This window comes from Lithobates pipiens, unplaced genomic scaffold (assembly GCF_037356315.1).
Source record: "Lithobates pipiens isolate NorthernLeopardFrog02 unplaced genomic scaffold, aLitPip1_a1.2 Scaffold_3, whole genome shotgun sequence".
NCBI lineage: Eukaryota > Metazoa > Chordata > Amphibia > Anura > Ranidae > Lithobates > Lithobates pipiens.
Window position 1 is genome coordinate 239948082 of NW_027507790.1, and position 19648 is coordinate 239967729.

Sequence of the window (19648 nt, forward strand, 5' to 3'; positions counted from 1 at the left end):
GTCACTTGCCACGTAGCCTGCCACACATTGCGGATTGCCACTTGCAAGGTAGCCTGCCACACATTGCGGATTGTCACTTGCCACGTCACCTGCCACACATTGCGGATTGTCACTTGCCACGTCGCCTGCCACCAGATGCGGATTGCCACGTAGCCTGCCACACATTGCGGATTGTCACTTGCCACGTCACCTGCCACACATTGGGGATTGTCACTTGCCACGTCACCTGCCACACATTGCGGATTGTCACTTGCCACGTCACCTGCCACACATTGCGGATTGTCACTTGCCACGTCACCTGCCACACATTGGGGATTGTCACTTGCCACGTCACCTGCCACACATTGCGGATTGTCACTTGCCACGTTGCCTGCCACACATTGCGGATTGCAACTTGCCACGTCGCCTGCCACACATTGCGGATTGTCACTTGCCACGTTGCCTGCCACACATTGCGGATTGCCACTTGCCACGTCACCTGCCACACATTGCGAATTGCCACTTGCCACGTAGTCTGCCACACATTGTGGATTGCCACTTGCCACGTAGTCTGCCACACATTGCGGATTGCCACTTGCCACGTAGTCTGCCACACATTGCGGATTGCCACTTGCCACGTAGTCTGCCACACATTGTGGATTGCCACTTGCCACGTAGTCTGCCACACATTGCGGATTGCCACTTGCCACGAAGCCTGCCACACATTGCGGATTGTCACCTACTGTGTCACTTTTCTGCTAAGGTGGTCTTTTGTTGGGTCCCAGAGTGAAGATAGGCAGCAGAGAGATGATGCAATCTCTCTGCTGCACACAGCTTCCTACACAGTGAGGGCAGGACTGGAGGGATGCAGGGCAGTGAGAGATGATGTCATCTCCCTGCTCCCCTGCCTGCTGGCTGCCTGATTGGCCAGCAGCCCTCCTAAACTGCCCAGCTGCCCCCCCCTCACCCATCCACTCAGCGCGGGTACCCGCGGAACCGGCCGCGCGGGTACCCGCGGAACCGGCCGCGATTGGACCCGCGGAACCGGCCGCGATTGGACCCGCGGAACCGGCCCGCTGGTACCCGCGGAACCGGCCACGATTGGACCCGCGGAACCGGCCGCGATTGGACCCGCGGAACCGGCTTTGCCGGTATTCTCGGAGGGGGCAATTGACCCGTTGCCCCCCCCCTGGATCCGCCCCTGCTACAGGCCTGATATTCCTCCACGCCTTTATCCAGACCCTTGGCCGCCATCTGTCTTTCTCAAGACCCCGAATTTTCCCTACCTCACCAAGAATCTCACACACCACCACCGGAACAGGAAGGACTTTCTGCCGAAGGGATACCTGACACCGTGCATTCCAGGTGTAATATCGGACTACTAAGCTGACTAAAAAAAAGAGTGTCCAAATCAAATCCCTTGCGATTCTGCAATGCTCCATACACCCACTCAGCATAAGACATGCTAGGCAGGAAAGGAATATTCAGAGCCCTCCCCACCTTTTTATAGACTTCTATATTGAAAGGGCACTGAAGCAAGAAGTGGTCCATGGTTTCCACCTCACCCTGACACTCCGCTCTTGGACAACCACGATTGTCCAAAGAGCGGCACTTCATGTTCCCCCTCACATAGAGCCTACCGTGAAAAGCGAGCCAGGCCTGGTCCCTAAATTTCAAGGGAATCCGCTCAGAATTTATTAAACGTAAACCCTCCCTCATAATATGACCTGGGCAATCCCTTAATGCCAGTGGCGCATGAAAGACAGTACCCACAATCTTCTCACCCAGGAGTCTCCTAGGAAGGGACCTGATATCCTCCGCTGTCACATGCCACCGTCTAAGAATTTTCAGGCACGGGGCAACATAAGCCGGGAGCTTACCATGCTTGATCCTCAGGCTTTTCACTGGGCCGCCACTCTCCCAACAGTCCAGAAAAGGTCTAAACCAGATCTGGAAAATACCTACCTATCCAGGCGGTCTCTCTGCTAGCATGTTACCAAAATTGCGCTTCAAAAACATCAGAGAGAAGAGGCCACCCTTCCGCCTAGATAGGTAAGTCACATTCCGTTTCACAAGATTCAGCCTGTTCCCCCATAATAACTGGAAGAAACAACTATAAATCCTGGTATAGCAAGACTCTGGCAAGATGCAAACAAAGCTGACATACAGAAAGGTAGGAATCAGGTAGGTCTTAATCAAGTCCACCCTTTCCCTCAAGGAGAGCCGCCACCCCTTCCAGCATTTCACCTTGACATCAGCATCATTCAGCCTGGCTTCCCAATTTGACTTACTGTAATCATCAGGGCCAAACTCGATGCCTAATACTTTGACTTTCTGCTGAGGCCTGGGGAAGGTGTCCGGAAGTGCAAAGCTCTCACCTCCCTCACTCATCCAAAAAACTTCACTCTTATCATGGTTGACCTTGGAGCCTGATGCCTCAGAATACTGCTCTATAACTGAGACAACCTCTTGCGCCTCCTCTGTCCCAGAGACAAAGACAGAAACGTCATCAGCATAGGCTACAACCCTCAAGGGCGGCTCACCAGTAATGCCCACCGGCACCCCGCACAATGGTCCACTCTCTAGTCTTCTGATGAAGGGGTCGATTGCAAACACGTATAGCAAAGGGCTCAGTGGACACCCCTGGCGCACCCCCGATCCAACCCTGAAGGGCCGTCCAACCCAACCTTTAACAAGCATGAAGCTCTCTGCCTCTCTGTATAAAGTCTTAAGCCATCCAATAAACCCACCCTCCAGGCCATACTTGTCAAGGAGAAGCCAGAGGTACTCATGATTGACACGATCAAAAGCCTTTGCCTGATCCAATGCCAGCAAATACTTTCCCCAGCCTTCAGCCCTGCAATGTTCCAGAGCCTCCCGGACAGCTAAAACCGCTGAAAAAGTGCTTCTGCCCTGGACCGAACAGTGCTGCTGACGAGAAAGAAGTTTGTCTGCTACTGACGACAAGCGCCAGAAAATTATCTTTGCCAGAATCTTTCTATCGACATTGAGAAGGCTAATGGGGCGCCAATTCTCAATCATCGAGGGATCCTTGCCTTTTGACAACAGAATCACAGCAGATTGTCTCATGGAGGGAGGGAGTGAACCCTCCTGCAGACAGCCATTAAATACCTCCACAAGATAAGGTACCAAGCTGGATTTGAAAGTCTTATAAAATTCAGCCGTCAATCCGTCTGGCCCCGGGGTTTTCTTAATAGCCAGACCATCTATAGCTTTGACTACCTCTTCTGCTGTGATTTCCCCTGTCAAACTTGCCAGCGGAATGTTATTTCCCAGACCTGGTGTAGAATCCAGAAAACTCGACATCTTTGCCCGATCGAGGTACTTCTCTCCCAGAAGATCTACATAAAAAGACCTTGAGACCTCCAGGATCCCTGACCTGGATTTTGTCAAAGAGCCCGTACTGTCCCTTAGCCCAACAACCGTCTTAACTGCTGCGCTTTGTTTGCAGTTCTGATAAGGGTCGGGCGAGTGATATTTCCCATAGTCCCTTTCCAGAACCAAAGAAGCATGCCGGTCATACTGATACTTCCTAAGGAGAAGTTTCACCTCAGAGATTGCCCCTGAATCTCCACCACTCGAGACAAGGCAGTCAAGTTTTCTCCGCAGCTGCTGGTAGGCAATGTACTTACCAAGCTGTTTCCTTTTTCCTATGGCCTTGAAAAACCCACTAATCCGGCTTTTGGCAAGCTCCCACCACTCCGACTTACTGCTGCAGAAATCCAGGATGGTTACCTGAGCCTGAAAAAAAGCCTCAAAGGATTGTCTTATCTCCTCATCATCCAGCAGAGCCGAATTCATCCTCCAAATACCCTTTCCTTTAGGTGGCATATCTGAAGCATTGAGAATAACAGACAGCAAAAGGTGATCAGAGAACTCCACCATACGACACTCAGGAGCCGAAAAGGCAGAGTCCCCCTTAAAAAAACCTATCTATCCTGCTCTCACAACTGCCTCGCTTAAACGTGTACCCCCTGCTGTCTGGGCAACGCTTAATATGCGCATCTTCCAGACCTGCTTCCCTGGCTATCGTATTGAGAAAGACGCTATCATATCTCAGACTGTCAGTGGGGCCTTTCCTGTCTTTGGGCCTAGTAACGGTGTTAAAGTCACCTCCAAAGACAATTTGCCGAGATGTAAAAAGGAAAGGCTTAATCTTTGTAAAGAGGCATTTCCTCTCCCATCTAGTTTGTGGTCCATAAATATTTATTAAACGCAGATCATGCCCCTTCACAGAGACGTCCAGGACCATACACCTTCCAATCTCTACCTCGATAACCCGCCGACACGTTACCATGCCAGTAAAAAGTACTGCAACTCCGCTGTAAGGCTCAGCCGCAAGAGACCAGAAGGAGGGCCCCCGCCTCCACTCCCTCTTTGCCAGTTGGACATCGGCAAGGCTGTTTAGCCGGGTCTCTTGCAAAAATAAAATATCAGCATCCATCTCGCTGAGCAAAAATAAGGCCATATCACGAGCCCTTACAGATTTTATGCTGGCAACATTAATCGTTGCCACCTTTATCGGAGTGGGAACTGCCATCAGGATGATTGAGGTAGGCGTTTCTTAGCCTGAGCTCCCTCCCCCCTTACTGGAGACCTTAATCTCTTTAAGGAACACTCTACCTCATCCTCCTCCATCTGAGACACGGAAGACTCCTCCTCCCCCTCAGATAAGGACCCAAACTTGTTTCCCAGAGGTAGGTCATCTACCTCTAAAGAGGAAACCGAGGAGGCAGAGGTCAGGACTACCTTATTCCTCCTTCTCCCCACCTTGGTCCACTCTCCCTCCTCCCCTGAAACATTACCCTGAAAGACCTCATCTAAATCATTAGCAGTGACAACTTCCCCCTTCTTCATCTTAGAACCCCCACTAGAGGTCTTACGCTGCCTTAGGGAAGGCCCAGATGAAGCTGCCACCTCAGATCTGCATGAATCTGCCCCTTTGGCAGCCTCAGCCAATCTGGATGACTTAGTTACATTTGGAACACTGGGCACCTGAAACACTGGGGAAGAACACACAACAGATGTAGACACCGATACAGTAGGGATCACAGACTGGGGAACAGACACAAGAGGGGTCACACCTTCAGGTTGGGAAACTGACTCCTGGGGGGGGCCCTCAGGACTAGCTGAAACAGTTCCACCAACCCCTTGCTGCTCCCCACGTTCCTCCTCCTCCATCCTCAGCAGTTCTTCCACAACCTCCGGCTGATTATGGAGGGCTTCAGGGCAAAGGCTATAGGGGTGACCTAACTTGTTACAAAGATTACAACGTATACTATTGCAGTCCTTTGCAACATGCCCTAAGCCCTGACAGAGGGAACATTTCTGCACAGAACATGAACTGGAAAAATGCCCCTTTTCCCCACAGCGATGGCACAGCTTTGGTTGGCCTGCATAAAAGGTAATAATCCTGTCACGACCTATAAAGGCAGACGAAGGGATGTGCTTAACAACATTACCCGTGACATGCAGTTTTACCAACATTGTCCATCCTCCTGTCCATATCCCCCTATCATCTACAACTTTCCTCAAGGGGGCTTGGACATCCGCATATCTCCCCAACCACACCACCAGATCCGCAGCAGGAATAGACTCATTACGTACTAGAATGGTGACGTTCTTATATAATGGCTGGCGAGAAATTACTTTGGGTGACAAACCTGCCCATCTTGGGGACTCCTTCCACCTCTGCTCATACCTCTCCCAAAAGATATCTAACCCTTCCGCCTTGACAAAGGAGAGATCATACTCATATGACCCAACCGGGCTGATAAGTGCAAAAATCTCCTCCGCTTTGAACCCCATCCCCAGAATACGGTCCACCACATCTCTCCTATTTGGGGGGGGGCCTTCTCCAGTCCACCTCAATTGGACCACATTGTGGCGTTTAAAGGAGCTACCAGATGGTGTTAGATTAGCTGGACCTTCACTCACATCACCCCTAGCAACTGCAGAATAACTGGCCCTACTTACCCTTGGGACAGGTGCAGCCAGCGCTGCAGCATAGGAAATAATCGCACTCCTTGCAACATCCCCTACATCACTTTTAGTTACAGACCCCATTTTAGATAAAGCAGTAACAACGTTATTGTCAGGAACAGATGGAGTAGAGACTTCTGACAAAGAAATGTTCACATTACCCTTGGTAATTCTTACTTCATTACCAATAACTAAAGGGTTACCAACAGTGGAGATGTCCTTATCCGGACTCTTCACAGCAGAGTCTGCACACCCTTCACTGACTGGCTGTACACAGGTGGAAGTCTCAGCCAGGAGATGCGCTTGCTCTCCGCTGCCCTCTACTGCACCATCCATAGGAACTACACCTCCATTATGTTGTACAGGCAAGTCATGAACAAAACCAGATTTTTCTGTCATCTGATGTTTCAAAGGTTTTGGGGGGACATCATTATCCTCTTCTTCATCCTCAGATGATTCAGACATGGCACACTTGCAACCATGCAAAGGCGATTCCATTTCTGAAATTATCTTTAACATACCTGTTCCCTTCACAGGCTCAGATGGATCATCTTGCTCCATAGCCTCCTGCTGCGGTGAGAAGGGCACAGAACTTCCTTGGCCTGATGACAGATTACCAGTCAAAACATTTGACTGCTGATCACCTGCAGCTTGTGCACCAGAGCTTTCCCCATTTTCTGCCGGCATATTGATATTTGGCACAGGAAGCAAAGATTTTCCAGCATGCTGGCCAGAAACACCGTCCAAGCCCACAGAAATGTTTTTGGTTTGCACTGACCTTGGTTCTTCACACTCTGGTGATGCCTGCCCTCCACTAGCCTCTATGGCCCCTCTGCGCATTGTACGGAAGCGATCATCATTGCCATACTTCTCCTTGAAAGCACCGCTGGTTTCTTTTAATGTGGCCACCAGCCGACTCTGTTTTTCTATTTTGGCCTCCAAAGCCATCAACTCAAGCCGCATCTGTCTTCTCTTAGAGCTGTGAAGCCGGTCATTTGCAATTTTTTTATGCTTGAAGTCCAACTTTAACTTCGCCAAAACCTCTTCCTCCTTGGCGATTCTCGCAATCCTAGCACAGACCTTCTTTCTGTAGGCCGACAGACTTTCACCTTTAGCTGGGCCATTTCCCAGGTCCTCAAACACTGGTATGGGAGGACCGGTACTCTGGCCATCTGGGGGATCCTCCCCTGGGTCCACCCCAGGTTCCTGCATCCACTCTGGGTATAGGGAGTATTCAAGCTCCCTGGATCAGTAGGCCTCACTGGAGCTCAGGAGATCAGCAGTAGTGCAGCCACACCCTTTGCAGCTATAACAGCTTCAACTCTTCTGGGAAGGCTGTCTGAAAGACATTTTGTGCTCTACAAACTATTACTACCTTGTCTCTTCCCATAATTATCTAATTTATAAAACCCTACTAAGCACACTGATATAAAGTTACTTATGAAAACACACACATTGCTGCTAGTAAAACACTATCTTATTTATTTCCCATTAAATTATGAAAGCTAACATAAAGTAATAAAAGGACATTACAATATCACGCAGCTTACATTCAGAACATACAATACAATAATATGAAAGATACTTATCACACGGTCCTCTGCGAGGCTTTGCTGCATCAGCTAGGCTCAGACCAGGACAGGGCCTTCACCATGAGGTTTAGGCCGGAGCCATCTCCCAGAGTAGGCCGAGTCACCACATGGCAGGGTCTCACAGCAAACAGAAAAACATTGTCTGTGTGTGAGCCTTTTCATACAAACATACACACCCACTCGTAGCCACCCCCATTTGCCTTCCATCCAATAGATTTCGCCAAGAGACATTCCTTCACATGTATGTCCATTCTTCAGGAAGCATGCTGCATTGTCCACTATTGATCAGTGTTTTCAATGATGAGCCACCCAGCTTGATTTTACTCCCTTTGAAGCCTGCAACCACACACACATCACAGCAGGGGGGGTCCGAGTCCAGCTATTGTTCTTCTGATTACAAAGCTTTCATGTGCTTCATTCATTTGAGGCTAAGTGGCTACCTCAACAATGAACAGATAACATAAGTATTATATGAATTCAATCCAACATATGCCGCTTTGCGCCTGAAAGGCGCATACCACCCCTCTTCAGACACGGTTCCTATTAAACAGTCCATAACTGTCCTAACGTGTGTGGCTCCCCAACATGTGTTTCTGAACCAGTACCTATGGAACAGTCCTTAGCTGTGTAATGTGTTGTGGCTTTCAACATGTGCTTCAGAAACAGCTCCCGTGGAACAGTCCATAATGGTCTTACCGTATTGTGTTTTTCAACATGTGCAGAAACAGGTTCTATGGAGCAGTCCATAATTGTGTTACCGTGTGGTGCTTCCCAACACGTGCCGCTTTGCCACTGAGTGATACACCACCATCATTCTTCAGCGACAGCTTCCATGCCACCATTCTGGATCTTCGGTATCTTCAGGATGGCAATACGGGCAGGGGGTGTCCATTCACTCACCAGCACACATTCAGAGTAACATATCAACCAGCTTTCAAATACCGAGTCTTGAGGAGGGCCTTTCTTGCCCATATTACTAGCCTACAATATCCATAGGTCACACTCTACCACAAAAATAAATCAACTTATTACCATAATATATACATATGTATTACGCACCCCGCTCCCAACCTCCTATAGCCCTTTACTGTAAATACGGGTTGGGATTCGGCAGGCTTGCTCACAACGGTATTGCAGGGCTCTGACTTGACCGCAAAGTCTCTAACTTGTACACAGAGACCTTACCGTCAAATCGTCCCTCAACTTGCATAGACAAATGGGAGACCCTTCTAGATAAATATCGCTTAACTACACTTATAAGTTTACAACAATTACCCAACCCACACAATTCCACCCCTGTGCCTGTATTTCAGAGATCATGCCCATTGTATACCATGCACCTCTACCTACGGTTAGGTTCAAGGAACCCTCTAGTTCCATGACTAACACTACACCGGTATTCTTTAGGACAAAGAAACAAACTCGCCTATGTCCTAAATAATACCCGGGTGCCTTCTTCCCAGCAATGATCTCTCCATCCAGAACACAGAGAGAAATAACTTCCCAACATTACTCGTTCATCCCCACGTATTGATCTGGCATACAAAGGACATCATGGTCACGCTTCCGACAAAGGGAAATATCAACCTGCCTCCAGCGTTTATCTTCTCTGATCACATGTGTGATATAGCCTCAAATGCAACAAGATAAAATCTCCAGTCAGTAAGCCCATTGATGCCACCAAATATACAGACCGAGTCTGCACTTCTGTATATGGGAACATACAGCATAACACCTTTCACAATCCAACTTAGTACAGCCCATACAGGCATTCGACCACTACTTTGGATTAGTGTAAGCAACGTGTTTTGGCAAAATCTTACTGAGCGGTGATGCTAACTCATCAGGCCACTGCCCCTTCATACAGAGACGGTACAATCAGCTTGATGTTGGCTGATATTTCCACCTGCCACAGAGTGCGCGCCAGAGCCAATGACAGGTTTCTGTCCTCTCTACCAACCTCTCAACATGGTTGACAAAATCCGAAGCCATTCTAACCTGAGTGTTTCTGTGACTTCATTGAATGTTATCAAGGATGCCACCAATCTCCCATGGTAACAAAGTCACGCTCCTTCTCTGAAGCTATGGCTGTGAGTTTGTTCCTCAGGAGGCTGATGTCCACTCCATTACCAACACCCATCCCAGCTATTGTTCCCCCCCCCCCCCAATATAGTGCTGAATACATCCCTCCTCTTTCGGGTTACTCCTCAGAAATAAGCATCCTGCATGGACCTCATTCTCTGGGAGTAAGTCAGGTTTAGGAGTGTGTCTATGGGAATGTTTGACCATTCTTCCAGAAGCTCATTTGTGAGGCCAGGCACCGATGTTGGACGAGAAGTTCCTCCACCCCAAACTCACTCATCCATGTCTTTATGGACCTTGCTTTGTGCACTGGTCCAAAACGTTTGGTGGAGGGAGGATTATGGTGTGGGGCTGTTTTTCAGGGGTTGGGCTTGGCCCCTTAGTTCCAGTGAAGGGAACTCTTAAGGCGCAAGTATACCAAGAAATTTTGGACAATTTCATTCTGACAACTTTCCTGGAACAGTTTGGGGGTGGCCCTTCCTGTTCCAACATGGCTGCACACCAGTGCACAAAGCAAGGTCCATCAAGTCCAGATCTCAACCCGATAAATTGGGATGCGATTAAAGCTCAATTTAGTCCCGACATTATCTGATTTAGCCTCCATTTACATTGAATGCGGCTTTGAAATTGTGCAACTTGATCTTAAATTGCACAATTTCAAAGCAGAATGTCCGACCTCAGATGTGACTTTGTGCAGCTTCATGCACAGATTTCTATTCAAGTTGCACCTGAAATCGGCAAAAGTAGTGCATGTACTACTTTTTCAAATCGATGTGGCACCAGAAAGTTGGCAAAAGGATGCAACTTGTCATGCAATTTGACCTGTCAAATCGCTTGACAAGTTGCTCCAATGTGAATGGGGGCTAAATCATTCTCAAACTGACAAACGGCTATTTATTTATTCTCATTCTATTTTTATACATTTTGTAGTATAAAGGGATACAACCGTACAAGAACAATACAAAGACTGCCATGCAGGCGAAGTATAGAAGAAGTCTTAGCCCTTGTACACACGGTCGGACATTCCGACGGAAAATGTCCAATCGGACCATGTTTTTGGATAATCCAACCGTGTGTGGGCTCCATCTGACTGTTTCCGTCAGAATATCCGACCGACAAAGTTTTACACCGTGTGTATGCAACACCAGTTTCGGATAAAAAGATTTTGTTGGCAGAATGTCCAGCCGTGTGTACAAGGGCTTACATGTCAATCAAATAAAATGAATAGAAAAACAACAAAACAAAGAAGGAAATGTATTAAAGTATTCCCAAGGTTTGCATGATGAAAAGTATAAGCTCTTGTACACACGGTCGGACATTCTGACAACCAAATCCGTTGGATTTTGTCCGACGGATTTTGTCCGAAACTGTTGCATACACACGGTCGGACAAAGTTATCGGAAAATCCGATTGTACATAACGTGATGACGTTATTTCATTACGATGGGACTACGTTCAGGCTAGTAGCCAATAGCTTTGGTCTAGGAATTTGATCTGAGCATGCGTGGCACTTTGTCCGTCGGAGTAGGCTACACATGATCAGAGTATGTCCGATCGGAGCATGTTGTCGGAAAATTTTATAGACAAGTTGGAAAACTTGGTCCATCGGATACTCAGACGGAAACAGTCCGATGGAGACCACACACAGTCGGATTATCCGACAATATGGTCCGATCTGACACATTCCGTCTGAATCTCTGAAAACCGTGTGTACAAGGGCTTACAGTGTTAAATGTTATTGAGCAGTGCAATTAAATTCCTTGTAGAAAGTAATCTTTTTTTTTCAATTAACGTTTTATTCAATATATTTGCAATACACTTGAAACAGGAAAGGATCGGCAGTGTACAGTATATATTTTCTCATGTAGAAAGTAATAAAAAGGGAGAGAAACACACACAAAAAATAGAAAAGAAAAAAAACAAGTCTGAGTCAGCTGAAAAAATAAATACAAATTCTTATCAGCAGTTTCTGGGTTTCTTTTCACAGGTCACTATTAGCTAAACCATTTGTGGCTAATGTAGAATCATGGGACCTGCATCCAGAGAGCATATAATCACATGTATCTGTATTTGCAAATGAACAAGAGTCATAAGATTGCTCTCGAGTAAATAGAGGGAGGGGGAGTGAAAAGAGAAAAGAAAAAGAGAGAAAATAATAGAGAGATCACCCAGGTGGCCCAGCATATCCAATCAGATTCAGTCCTCCTGGAGATTCCAAGGACTCCATACTTTGTGATGGGCTTCCAGCCTGCCCTGCATCCTGGCAGTCATCTTCTCCATCAGCTCCACATCTTTGATTCTAGCATGTAGAGCGCCAGGGGTGGGGGGGGGGGGGGGAGTGTTTCTTTTTCCAATTTAGGGCAATAAGACAGCGTGCTGATGTTGTTAAGATATGACGAAAGTGTTTTTTTTTTGGGCTGCGGATAATCGTGGGTGAGGTATGCCTAGCAAAAGAGATTTGGGGTATCCAAGAGGCGGGCTAGCAGCTGTTGGACCTCCTTGTACCAAAAAAAAGTATTTCGTATGCATTTTCTTTGTATAAGGTGCATAGGGAGCTTTTGGCTGCTTATGACCATATCACCTGCCACTGTTCCATGGGAATTTCCTCATTGAGGGCTTTTTCCCATTTGAGCATATATGCATGCTTGCCTTTAGTTTCCATTAAAAAGGCATTTATTATTTTGTAGATGTCTGATGTTAAACCCTTCTGGGCCATGCCCGCTAGGATTTGATTTTCAAAGGGAGATGGAGGAGAAAATAGTAGATCGGGTGAAATGGTCAGGACAAAGTGGCGTATTTGTAAGTAACTATAAAACGTCTGGCGTGGTAGATCAAATTTGGCTTGGAGGTCAGCAAAAGGCAATAACCTACGTGACCTGGGGTCTATTAGGGTCCCAAAATGAAAAAGATTTTGTGATGCCCATGGGTAAGACATTTGGTGAGTTAGACTGTCTGGCACCTTGGAATTACAAACAAATGATGTTAGGAGTGATCTTTCAGATGCCAGCTTATGTGTCTTGGAGATCCTGCGCCAAAGGCGACGCAGCAGAGACATAGAACCCAGTAAGCGTTCAGGGGGGACCTCCACACCCACACTCCAGAGCAGACTATTGGGGTGGATTAGGGCAAGCCATATTTTTTCAATTTCTGACCACCTATTGTAGGATCGTTGGGTGAACCATGAAGCGATTGCACGTAGTTGGGTTGCTTGGTAGTAGTTAATAAGGTTAGGGAATGCAAGGCCCCCATCTAGACGTGATGCCGTCAATACTGATTGGGGTATTCTATGACGCTTGTGGTTCCATGTGAATTTAAGTAAATCCACTTGTAATCTTCTCAGCTGATTATAAGGTACGGGAATGGGTAATGTTTGAAAGAGGTAGAGAAGTTTTGGAAGGATTGTCATCTTCACCGAAGCTATCCTGCCTAGGAAGGAGATACAGTGTTTTTGCCATTGTAGGAGCAGGGTCCTTATCGAGCTAAAGAGGGGGGGGGGGGTTGCCTGATAGAGGGAGGTATAGCTTGGGGTGATTTGTACCCCTATGTACTTCAGGGAGGTGGATTTCCAGTGGTAAGAGAAGTTGGATTGCAGATGTGCGACTTCTAAAATTGGGATGTTAATTGGGAGGGCCTCTGACTGGATTATGTTGTCTGCAAATAGCGAAATCTTAAATTCCTTGCCCCTGACAGCTATTCCTCTTATATCTGGATTTTGCCAGATGGATGCTGCTAAGGGTTCTACCCAAAGGGGAAATAGCAAGGGTGATAATGGGCAACCCTGTCATGTACCATTAGAGACAGAAAGTGGAGGAGAGATTGCAAATGGGGTCCTGACTTGGGAGGTGGGGTTGGAGTAAAGGTGGCGTATTGACTGCATGAAAGGTCCGCCAAACCCAATGTGCCATAGGGTGGCAAACAGCCTTCCCTGTTCGCCACAACTAGGTCAATCACCTTCCTGGTGTTATCCCCCGCCTGTCGGAGGGGAACAAAGCCCACCTGATCTTTGTGGATGAGAAAGGGGAGGACCATATTCAAACGTGCAGACAGCAGTTTTGTGAACATTTTTAGGTCTGAGTTTAATAGCGCAATGGGTCTATAATTGGCACAAAGGATGGGATCCTTGTCAGGTTTGGGGATTAAACTGATAAAGGAGCGCTGCATGTCCAGCGGGATGGGGGAGTCTTGTAGGAATGCATTAAAGAGTTTGCACATATAAGGGAGTAGGAGAGGGAGGAAGGATTTATAATATTCATAGGGCAGACCATCTGGGCCTGGGGACTCATGGGCTGGTAAAGATTTAATGGTTAGTTCAATTTCTTCTTCTGTAATCGGGGTATTTAAGGATCCCAGATCTGTTTCCTGGATCTGAGGGATACCACTCTTCACGAGATATTGTTGCATACGTTGGCAGATATCTGGTGATAAGGGGTCACTAGGGATGTCTGGATTGTTGTAGAGTTCTGTATAGAATTCTGCAAATGTGATAACAATATCTTTAGGGTGGGATAGAATGTTGTTGGATTTGTCTTTAATTTGATGGGGAGTAAACAGATGTGCGCTGTCTCGCAGTTTTCTCGCTAAGAAGGAATAGGCCTTGTTACCTTTGTCGTAGTATGCCTGTTTTATTCTAAGGCCGCGGACTGTCTGTCCAACTTAGTCCGCTGAAACGTGTTTCAGCGGACAATCCGCTCGTGTGTGGGCTTAAGCGGACTTTTTCAGCGGACAGTCTGGCGGACTAAGTCTTTCGGAATTTCCGTAATTTTGTCCGTCCAAACTTGGTTTCAGCGGACAGTCCGCTCGTGTGTAGGCAAGTTGGACGGACTAAGTATGGCGCATGCTCAGAAAGGATTTACACGCCGAAGGTTGCATTGCAGTGTATTGGACGTCGTATTTCTAGTCCCGTCGTACGTGCTGTACACGTCATCGCGCAAGCTTTCAGCGGACTGTCTGTTCATCGTGTGTGGTCAAGTCCGTTCATTCAAAAGTTGGACGGACTGTCTGTCGGATTGTCTGACGAACTTAGTTGGGCAGACAATCCGCCCGTGTGTACGCGGCCTAAGGAGTGCCTTCTCTACCTGGCCCAGTGCCAGATCGTTTAGTGTCATACGTAAGTATGTGATTTTTTTTTAGGAGCTTCAGGGTTGGGGACATTTGTAGTTGAAGTTCTAGCGCCCTAAGCTCTTTTTCAGTACTGAGTTTTGTAGCAATGGCATCCCTCTTCATAGCCGAAGATAGTGCTATACATCTACCATGGATAACCAAAGTTTGGGGAGTGAAATGTCAGGCGTGTTGTTTTCTGCAAAGTAGTGTTTTAGAGTGGAGACTAGTTCTGACTTTGAGGGGAGGTGCTGTAGGAGAAAGGTGTGTAGTCTCCAATTGCAGAGTCTAATCATAGGGGAGCTCAAGTCCAAGGCGATTGAGATTGGGGCATGGTCCGACCAGGAGATTGGAAGGATCTGTGCGGTATCTGTTATTTTGAGCGTGGGGTTATTAACAAAGAGATAATCGATACGAGAGTGCATCTGGTGGGAGGTTGAGTAGAACGTGTACTGCCGGTCCCCTGGGTGGAGAGCCTGCCAGGCATAAAAGAGAGCATATCATCTAGTGAGTTGGTGGAAGATCTTTCGAGTCCCTAAGGGTCCTAGCCGAGGATGCCCGGGAGGTCGCCACGAGGCGGTCCGAGGTTGCCGAATGGGCCAGATTGAAATCACCGCCCACCACCAGATAGCTGTGTTCAGATTTAAAAAGGCGGGCCAGTACTTTAGAAAGGAAGCTATGTTGTTGGGCGTTTGGCATGTATAATGTGCAGAGGGTAATTTTTTGGGTTTGCCACGTTCCCTGGAGGATAAGGAAGCTACCATGGGGGTCACTATAATGGTCTAGGTAGATGAAGGGGGCGCCGTGCTTAATAAAGATAGCTACTCCAGCTCGTTTATGGGGACCTGAGGAGTGGTAAGCTTGGGAAAAGTGTCTGGAGGCGAATGCGAAGGACCCCCCTTTATCAAAGTGCGTCTCTTGGACGAAAATTATATCTGCTCCCGATTGTCTGAATTCCCTTAGCGCCAGGTGTCTTTTCTTATTGGAGTTTAAACCATGAAAGTTCAGGGATACAATCTTAGCCATGGTGTCAGGTCGGGAAAGGGGGGTCTCACCTGATGTCGAGAGCCGGTGACGACTGCCAGGAGCCAGGCGTGGGTGATCTCTGGGAGGCTGATCAGACGGAATCTTCCAATATCGCTGTGCACTCCACCCTGGTGACAAAGAGAGAGAAAAGTTGGAAAGAAGAATAAGGAAACAATTAGTACTCAGTAAATTGTGAGATATCGTAAACATATAGCATTAGTCGACCTCGTGGGGGTAAAATACCCAGGTCTAAACGGATTCTCAGGGAGCCACCCAATCCGAGGCCCAAAAGCCGAAAGCCGGGGCAGGTGGCTGCAATGGAGTCCAGTCCCAGTCATATGGTACTGTAAGTATAAAACTCTATAAACAGTAATAATACAACCGGGGGGCGAGCAGGCAGAGCAGCCCATATTGAAAAAACTGGGGATTAAAAACTGGTTCACCGGGGGGGGGGGGGGGGGACTAGTAGCTAGGGAATGTCCAGGGACTAGTCCGCGAGTCATCAAAAATCGAAACACTTCTTCTTTAATCGGAGAAGGGAGGGTTTTAGGATGGCTCAGCCATTCCTGTGTTTGGCGCTTTTCTGGGACGCCTCTCTATTCCTTGGTCTTTGTCGCAAGGGGACTTTCTGCCAAACAGTAGGTGGGGGGTGGTGTAGCCACGAGATCCCATTCTGGCAGGGGAGTATGAACTCCCACATCTTTGCAAAAAGCTAAAGGGAAACCCCCAACGATATGGAATATTTTCGTCTTGCAGAGTGTGTAGCAGGGGTTGGAGGAGTCTGCCCTTTTGCATGGTGATCCATTAAAGATCAGGGAAAAGTTTCACTGAAGAAGACTAACTCTTTTCCCCTGAAAGAGGAGATAATGCGGCAAGTCCGTCTGGCCCGCAAAGTGACTTTTAAAAGTCACTTTGCGGGCCAGACGGACTTGCCGCATTATCTCCTCTTTCAGGGGAAAAGAGTTACGGTAGTCCTGCAGATAATGTCTCTAGGGTTCGGCGAATAGCTCGTGTGCCCTATCCATTGCAATGTGCCTAATGGCGGGTTTCCCTAAAAGGTTGCTAAACACGTCCTGTAAGATGGTGTGTATGTCCTCGGGGCCTTCAGCTTCCAGGATACCTCTTACTCTGATGTTGTTCCTGCGCCCCCTATTGTCTAGGTGTGGTTGCATGTTCCGTAACAAGGTACGGTGGTCAGCCCCTTGGGCTTGGACCCTATGCACTGCAAGCTTAGTTTCCTGAATTTCTTCCTCTGCCATTTCCACCCTGTCTGCTAGGTGTTTGAGGCCCTTCTGTAGTATTTGTATTTTGGAATGGAATCACGTCTTCGACCAGTTGCTTAAAGTCCTCTTTGGTGGGGATTGTTTGTAGATATGACTGCCATTGTGGGTGTAGGGGATAGACCTGGGCCGCCATTTGTTCCTGCTGTGGTAGGTACATGCGCGGCAGTAGCGGTTGAGGATGCAGGACATCTGCTCTGTGGGGTGAATGAGAGGGCCTGGTTGGCGAGTCCCATGCCCCCTCCCAGGAGGTTGCCTGAGGTGGCAGTGGTTAGGTTCCCCTCGGCCCCACTCCATGTGGGAGTTGAGTGGCAGGGCGCACTTTCTGTGCATAGGAGGTGGGTGGGTTATCCCGGTCCTGAAGAGGACCCAGAGTCTGTGGGAATGAGAGTCTTTGGGCCTTGCCTTAAGGGGCGGTGGGTCAATGACCATACTGTCGGTGGCACATTGAGTACCTCCAGGCTCTTGAAGTGGCCAGCCTGTCGAGCATCCAGGAGCTGGCAGGGCTGAGAAGTGTGCGGAGAGATCCGCATGGGGATCCTGGATCTATGGCTAGGTTTCCGGGGTCTGAAGCAGTCCTCAGCAGGCGGGGGAACACACCCGAGCACTGCGTATATTGCAGGGGGGGCTCGACATGGCAGGCTTCAGGCCCAGGTGTGCGACCTTGTGGTGTGTTGGGCCCGGGTGGGGGTCCACTGCACCATCCAATGAGTCCATTAGCTGTGGGAGGGGGAGTCCCGGCATGGTGGGCCACAGATCTGGGTGTCGAGCCTCCGGGAGCACAGGGATGCATGTGTGACTCATCCCTCCGGGTGGTGCGGTCTCCTGTTGCAGAGAGGAGGGGGCCAGCATTACAGGCTTCAGGCCTAGCTGTGGGGCCGCCTGGGGCATAGGGCTGTGTACTGGACTCACTGCGCCTGAGGGAGAGGAGTCCGCGAGATCCCTCGGATTGATCCGGCGATCTCCCGAGCCCTGCCGCTGAGTTTGTGGCAGCCGAGGAGCCGAAACTGGGATGAAGGTGCAGCTGCATCCAGCACCATCTTAGAAGCTCCGCTGAGCAGGGGATCCGTCAGGGGAAAGAAGGATCGGATGTCTGTGGCGGGTCCAGGCGAGGGTAGATATGTCCCCCGGGCTGCGGACGAGCACATGGCCCTGGATCTACCCATATGATGTGGTGAGATCGTCCCCAAAGGTGCTGTTTTGCATGGGCTGAAGGAGAGATAGAGAGCTAGGCTGCCATTAAGGTCGGCTTCCGGACACGCCCCCCCCAGAGTAGATCTTAAGGCCAATGCATCTATCTGGTCCATGCTTCCCAGTGTTTTTCAAAAATAAAGAGTTTATCCCATCTAATTGCTAGCAATTTTTCATATATAAAACATTGTTTTTCACCATCTAGTTTCTGAAGGAATGGGTGTCAACGGTCTTTTCCAGTGCTTGGTAATGTCAGGGCTGGCTTAGCCCTTCCTCCTCTGGGCTGGCCGCTCAGCTGTCGGCTAATTGCCAGCTCTCTTCTCTTTCCACAGTTACCAGCTGTTCCCGATGATGATCATCTAACCTGCCTATTTAAAGCCTTCATGCTCACTTTTTCATTTGCCTTTGCGTTGGTCACATCACAGGGAACCATCTCCTGCTGTTTGTTTCAAGACTGGTTTGCTGACATCCCACCTGGCTTCTTATCCTGCTTGCGGTTGCTCTCCTTGGATCCCTGACTTCCGGCTTGGCTGATAACCCGATCTGGTTAATGAACTTTGGATTGGCTGACTACCCGATCTGGCTACAGGGCTCTGGTTATGCTTGACTATGCTTTTTCTATTTACCTTTTTATTTTTATTAATAAACAAGTGTGATTTAATTGTACTTCTGTCTCAGTCTGTTTCATGGTTTCTGATAGGTAATTATCAGTCTGGCCACTTGGTAATTATCTGTCTGGCCACTTGGTAATTATCAGTCTGGTGGTATGTGGGCTATCACCATATTGAAGTGCACAATAGAAGTGGATACTTTTCTATATCCAGGTTTAATAGTGCTAAGGCTGGTGATGGCGGTGTTAGAATTTTTTAAATTTCTGCTATGAGTTGGAAAGTTCTCCTCCAGAAACTACAAAGGTGTTTACAATACCACATAATGTGCATCAGCGTGCCTGTGGAACCACATACTTGGGAATAGCAAAGTGCAACCAGAATGTTTATTTCCATAAAAGCATGGTTTGATGAGTTTGGTGTGGAAGAACTTGATTGGCCTGCAGAAAGACCTGACCTCAACCCTAAACAACACGTTTGGGGTGAACTGGAATGCCAAATGGGAGCTAGGCCTTGTCATCCAACATCAGTACCTGACTCACAAATGCTCTTTTGATTAAATGGACACAAATTTCCATAAAACACCCCAAATTCTTCCCTAAACAGAAGAGGCTGTTATAGACACAAGGTAATACTCCATGTTAATGACCATGGCTTCTGGTGTGGATATTCAGTAAGATCATATAGGTGTTAATATGCCCAGGTGTTCCTAAATGTTGGCTATAGAAAGTATTTGGTCTCAATTATTTATTTTTATTAGTTATTTTTATTACTGTGCAGTGCTACACTA

General features: G+C 48.1%; 1 protein-coding gene across 2 annotated transcripts in view; it reads left to right on the forward strand.

Moving 5' to 3' along the window:
• Positions 1-19648, forward strand: part of LOC143941042 (phospholipid-transporting ATPase IC-like) — a 170382-nt gene that overhangs the window by 42523 nt on the left and 108211 nt on the right. The gene's annotated exons all lie outside the window — the stretch shown is intronic.